This window comes from Stenella coeruleoalba (genome assembly GCF_951394435.1).
Source record: "Stenella coeruleoalba genome assembly, chromosome: 19".
Taxonomy (NCBI): domain Eukaryota; kingdom Metazoa; phylum Chordata; class Mammalia; order Artiodactyla; family Delphinidae; genus Stenella; species Stenella coeruleoalba.
Window position 1 is genome coordinate 28,575,106 of NC_137165.1, and position 6,936 is coordinate 28,582,041.

The 6,936-nt window shown below is 39.6% G+C and overlaps 1 protein-coding gene across 1 annotated transcript in view; it reads left to right on the forward strand.

The window, feature by feature from the left end:
• The window catches only part of PCTP (phosphatidylcholine transfer protein), a 227,894-nt gene that overhangs the window by 94,682 nt on the left and 126,276 nt on the right, over window positions 1–6,936 (forward strand). The gene's annotated exons all lie outside the window — the stretch shown is intronic.

The following is a 6,936-nucleotide window of genomic DNA, read 5'->3' on the forward strand; positions in this document are numbered from 1 at the left end:
CTGTGCTCCGCATCGGGAGAGGCCACAACAGTGAGAGGCCCGTGTACCACACACACACACAAAATATATATATATATATATATATATATATATATATATATATATATATATATATATATATAATTTGGGACATATAATATTAAATTACTAAAGTTTTTAAAAGTCAGCTGCTGAGTTGGTCAAAGAGAGTTAGAACTTATTTTATTTCTCCTATAAGCAACTCTAATACGCTGTTAGACTTTTTACCCTAGTACTACAAATATTTATTCTACTTCACTGATAAATTTTAACTTTGACCCCCACTGTTACCTCAGATGGAACATGTTGTCTTTACCATTAACATAACATCTTATGCCCAAAGTTAAACTTTTGAGAAAGAGAAGCAGCTAGATGCATCTCTTAAATTTTTTCCCAGATGACTAAAAAATGGAGATTGGGAAGTGGTTACAACAATTTGGAGCTAAAGCTTCCTCCGTGGATATGCTTTCCTTGTCCTTGTCTTCTCATCATCAGATATTCTTTATTCACTGAGAAAGCAAAATTTGAAAGTAAATATATAAAAGAGAATCTTATGAAAGAAGTACCCAGGAGCCTTGTATTTTTGCTTCAACATGAAAGGATGGTTCCCAGTCTCCCCTTCCTTTCATTTCTGCATATCAATGTCATATATGAGTTCTTTTTGGTAGGGAAACTCATTTTTAGTGGATTTTGGTCCAGGCAGTTATTAAGAGAGCTCCTGTATGGTTACCGCTGTGGACACGTTAAAGTGTCCAACTTTTTCAATGCTAGATTAGCACCAGCTTTGCTTTCACTGCTTCTGAGTCCCCAGCTGCTCACAACTTCTTCTGCTGATGCTCCCCAGCTAGAGTCTCAATCCCTTCACCTACTCCAGATGGAGATGAATAATGCAGCAGGACTCCCATTCCAGGTTGGTATTATATTATCCCAGACCCAAGATTCATGACCCCGGATGACTGAGGGGCTCCCACACTGCTTGCCACTACTTAGATCTGAGATCTTCTAGCAGGACTGGTTACCAGGAGGGATGGGTAAGACTTGGTTTGCAGCTCACTTCTACCTTCTTCCCCTACATTCACCCAGTCCACAGACTAGGGCTGCAATCTTGATGCCCTCTCCTTTGTCCAATTAGTTTATACTTCTAGTTCTCTAGTCCAGATTCTATTGTAGTGACCCAGTTACTAACTTGGATATTTTCGTTTTGCACAAGACTTTGGAGAGTGTGTCCACCTGGTCTGTTAGACTGGTCAGTGTCCACCAGTCTAATTCTAGCTCCACTGACTGGATGCAAGTTGTTGGTACCGACATTTCCAAAATGATGATGGAGACAGGTACAGCCCGAGCAGCACTGGGCATGACCTGAGTTCTAGTTCTCTGGAGCTGTCCCTTGTCTCCCAACTTAGTGTGCATGTTTCAAGCTAACTCCCTCTCCATCCCCCAGCTCACCTAACAATACTGTAGGAAGCAGGAGTATCCTGGAAGTTCTCTGGGACTAATCCAAGGCCCCATTAAACTCCCTCTTGGAACATCCTGGGATCCACAGTTCCAGATTCCTTGGTGTTCCCAGAGCATGGCATGGATTTCAGTCATCACCAACCCCTTTTAATGTTTCTACATTTTTCTTTCATCCCTACCCCAGTGAGTCCTTGAAAAATCCTGACTTTGGTTGTACAAATTAATTTGGGAGTGGGATGGAGGAATTTGGAAGAGAAAGTGCAGTTAAGAAGAAGCTTGTTTAGATAACCAGATGGCTCTTACCTTGGGAAAGTTGGCTACATTCACAACTATTCCAACTACCTTCCAACTACATTCCCAAATATTCCCAAGATATTTTTTAAAGTATCCTTTTTTCTTGCTTAAGAAAAATAACAATTTGGACAAGTATATGACTTGTTGTCAAGTACAGACGCTACTAGATGCTTATCTTTTCATCCAAGTCCAAACAGGGTTTAAGTCTGCTAATACAAACTCTGAGAGCCCGTTCCTTATAGCTTGAGGAATGGATATTCCCTTCTTTTAAAAATTCTGTGATTCTCCAAGTCAAGTGCAAAATAAGGATGAGACAAGCTCAAGGCTGCTTCTATTTTATGTTGAATAAATGCTTGTGTGACATAGAGAAGCAAAAGGAAAAAAACAAAGGTGAAAGGTTTGATGAGTTCCTAGAAAATTAATTGTTGGATGTTACTGTCATCTAGTGATGATTTAACACCTGGTTTCCAGGGGAAGGTGAAGAGTCATCTTTTGGCTACAAAGACAGTGGCATCGCCTTACAGTCTGTCAAAGCTTCACAGGCTCTGGAATGGAAGTGACATCTGGGCAAGCTACTAAAACCAGAGGAAGGTAGTTGGTGAAAAAGTCTACTCTTTACAACTCTGAGAGCACTGCATGGCCTTATATTAAATCTTAAACCTCTGTCTATTATATTTCTGCTTTTGTTTTTAAACCATCATTGGAAAAAACCCGGCTTCTTTAAATACGACTCCACCTTCCCTAACACATTTCTCGTGTCGCCAGAGATCAAGTTCTATAGCACCCCTCCCTTTGTCTTTCCACAGCCTTGGCTCTTCCCAGAAGCATCATTAAATCTCTAATTCCAGGCACATTCCTCCTCTCTCTGTTGTACTCACATGGTACCTGGGTTGGGGGCAAAGAGGGAAGAAGGGAAATACTATGATTGTTTGCCTACCTTGTACGAGGTGCTTAACTGTCATGGTGACTTTCACTTTAACCTCATAAGGTGAGGTCATCTCATTGTGAAAGATAAGGAAATTGAGGTTCAAAAAGTTTAGGCAACTGGCCAGAAGTCACACAGTTAACTGCAGGGGCAGAGGTGGTGTCTGAACCCAGCATGTCTGGTCTCATATTCTGGGGAGCTTTTTGTGGCTTGGTAAGCACAGCGAAACAATACTGGGAAGGACCACTGCTAATTCACTAGGTGGTATCAGCCAAGCAGCCATCTCTCTGGGCATCAGTTTCCTTCCTCATCAATGAGAAAGTTGAACTGGGTCAGAATTTCCAAAAGCATGTTCCCTGGAACATTTTCTTTCAAGATACTTCTTACGAAAAATGGTGTTGTGGCCTTAAATAACTCAGAAAATGCTGTGTACCAAGCCTGCCTGAGGTGCATGTAATGGATTGTCTTATTCATTGTCTTCCCCAACAGTTGTCTAGTTTACTACCTAAATACTTGTATTTCCCAAATGGCTTTGCACTAGAGTCCAGACAGGATTTGGGCTGCCAATAAGATGCATTTGTGCATCAGGACCTGAGGTAAGTGGCCAGGGAGACATCCATTTAACAGGCATGGTATCTGGTCACGGTGGCAACTTCCTGATTGTAGCTGGGTTCCCTTAGCAAGCCAGTTCTCTGCCGTGGTTCTGAAAGTTGAAGGAGTAGAACAGAAAATATTGCTACCCTTACTTAGATTTATCAGTTGTTTACATTTTGTCACTTTTGCTTCTCTAAAATTTACACAATTTTTAACTGAACGATTTGAGTGTAAATTGCAGGTATCATGCTACTTCACCTCTAAATTGAATGATTTATGCTATATTGCATGCATTACACATATATGTACATATATATATATGACCCATGCATATGCACACACACTTATATACACACATTTTAAACATTTAAAACTTTATTGCTGAGCAGTACTTCATGATGGATATATCACAATTTGCTTTATCAGCTCATTCATTGAAGGATATTAAGTTGTTTCCAGTTTTTGGCTATTACAAAGTAAGATGCTATAAACATTTGTGCATACATGGACAGTGCTTTTTTTTTTTTTTTTTACAGTATGCGGGCCTCTCACTGTTGTGGCCTCTCCCGTTGCGCAGCACAGACTCCGGACACGCAGGCTCAGCGGCCATGGCTCACAGGCCCAGCCGCTCTGCAGCATGTGGGTTCCTCCCGGACCGGAGCACGAACCCGTGTCCCCCGCATCGGCAGGCGGACCCTCAACCACTGCGCCACCAGGGAAGCCCGACAGTGCTATTTTTTTGTCTCTTGGGTAAATACCTAGGAATGGAATGGCTAGATTGTATTGTAGGTGTATGTTTAACTTTTTAAGAACTCGTCAAAGTTTCCCAAAGTATTTCTACCACTTGCATTCCGACCAGCAGTGCATGAGAGCTCTATTTCCTCCACATCCTTGCCAAGACTTACTTTGGTCAATCAATTTAATTTTTACTAATTTCAGAGCATATCATATCCCACTGTGATTTTAATTTATGTTACCTTAATGGGTAAAGATACTGAGTATCTTTCATGTTTTTATTTACCACCAGTATATATTCTTTGGTGAAATTTCTGTTTAAATCTTTTGTGCATTTTTATTGGTTTGTTTGTTTTATTACTGCATTTTGAGAATTCATTCCATTAAATTTTAACATGCACAAGAGACTAAATTAATCAATATATCTTAACTACCTTCTACACAAAACTGTAACTTTGCCCTCCGCTGTTTTCGTTTTTTGCTGTTTAGAATTTTAGTTCCACTTTGTTTCCATATGTGCATTTGTCTATTCCCTCCTACCCATCCACCTTGCCTCCTACCCTCTCTGTTCTCTTCTTTGGAACTCCAGTCAGAAATGTTTTACCTTTTCAGTGTATCCTTCATGTCTCTTAATTAGTCCTTCACATTTTCCATTTCTTTATACCTCTGAAGAATTTCCTCATAGCCACCTTCTTATTTCCTTCTTGAACTGTGGCAGGACAACTCTTTTACCTCCTCTTTCAACTTTCTAATTTTAGTGACTTACAGTTTTCACTTGTACAAGGTGGTTTTGTTCTTTTGGTTCTTTTTCAAATTCATTTATCTTTTTCTTGGTTTTCTCTTTTCTAGACCTTCTTTTACCTCTTATATTATCACAAATACATGTTGAATAATTACTCTCATATTGGTCTGTTATCTGTGATTCTTTGGTTCTGATGGTCCTGTTTGCACATCTGCTAACTCTCTGACATGGAGAGTTGTTCCCTCAGGTCTCTGTAACTTACTTTTTTGTACATGCACCTACTTGTGGGTGTTGTTTTCTCTTGGATAATTGCATGTGTCCTAGTTGTGAAAGTGTCACTGGTTTTGATTCTGGCAGGGTCCCAGGCATTTCAATGGTCCTTTGTGTTAATGTATGTCCTTATGTCTCCCATTCAGTTGCAGGTAATGTAAATTTAAATTCCATCTCTGGCATAGGCTTGGGGTGTGGTTTCTTCCAGTTGCCTTTTTGTTTCTTTCTACCTAAGGCTTCGGGAAAAGCATGAGTTTCCTTGAGGGCTCCATGGTCTACAAGCTGGGGATTTTCTGATTACATTGGAATGGAAGGGACAGCTCTTAGGGGATCCAGGCTCCTTGAAGAAGTCCCTGGTCCAGCTTCCCACCAGCTATGGCCCAGCACCAAATCTTTAGTCCATGTTTGAGTATTAGAACTCCAACCCAAGCCCATAGAACTTTTGTCTATTGGAATTTTAGGAAGCTCCAAATATATTATTCCTCTATTCACCACTTGCCATATTCTGCAAGTTCCTCTAGAGAGTTTTTCACAAAGGAAATAGGCTGGCCTATTATAATAGACAAGTCCTGAAGAACAGGTCTTTCTAGACCCCTTTCAAGCCCTTTTCCAGACTTCTGCCACAAAATAAAAATTATTTCCTAATATGATTCTTTCCTTCATTAGCTGTAATAAAATAAACATGGTTGTGAATCTCAACATACCTAAATATACACACATTTACCTTCTGAGTTTAGTATACTTTTAAACACGTGTAATAAATACAATATAAACTTCCTGCCTTATATCATATCTTTCATAATGCCATTTATACTCTCATGCTTGTCTTCATTAATCAACTGCTATAAGTGATAAAGGTGCAGCTTTATCAAAGCTCACCTTTAAAATGGGATTCCTTTACAATATTTGAAAATACTTCATAGCCGATGGTTTTTGATCAAATTGTTTTTTTAAGCAATTGAATTTTAAATACATTTTTATAAATAAGAGAGACGCTAAAAGGCATTATAAAACTGTAGTCTCTAATCCCTGGTGCATTTAGTGTAGTGAACTACCCCATCCGTCCTCCCATCCTCATAAAACAGAACAGAACCAGCCTTGAATTGAATACAGCAGTAACTTATCTATGCTGCCAAGTCTGATCATTTTCTCTTCTTGGAAACTGGCGTAAATGCAGAGTTTGCCATCAACTTCAAGGCTTTCTTTCAAGTACAGAAGGAGAAACATTTCAGTATAGAAATGTAAAACACGTGGACATTTTAATGAGCATTTACTTTGATAGGCACTGTGCAAACACTTTCTATGTTTATTTTCTGTAGTCACCTCCTCAGTTTTAAAGCTCTGCACAATCTTTATACCATTTTACGTGTTTGAAAACATGGGTTGCCAGAGTTTACTGGCACCATGTGATGTTACACTGATTAATGTTTAAACTGTCTATTTTACTCAAACCTAAGTACAATCTGTTGGTAAGAAATATAGTAACAGCCAAGGGACTTGAAGGAAAGAAAAATGTTTGAGGTGCAAAAGATCTAAATTATGCAAGCTGCAGAAATCCTGGATGGATACCATGATACCTTCTTAGATCATCTTTCACCCTCCAGGTGGCAAATTACAATTATAGATTAGATTTCTTAATCCTTTTTGTGCCACGGACCCCTTTGGCCTTCTGGGGAATCCCACGGACCTCTTCTCAGAATAGCGTTTTAAAGTGCATAATAGAAAGAACGGAATACTGTTTTAGCATCTGACCCTTGAGATTTTCAAGCATCTCGCCTCCCACTTCTTCCAAACCACTCAGAGACCTTCCCTAACCTTCTTCAGAGAAGGTAAAGGAGAGACATGCAAGCAGGTTTGGAGAGAATGGTGTTGGGGAACAGATGCTTTTGAGATGACATTGGTG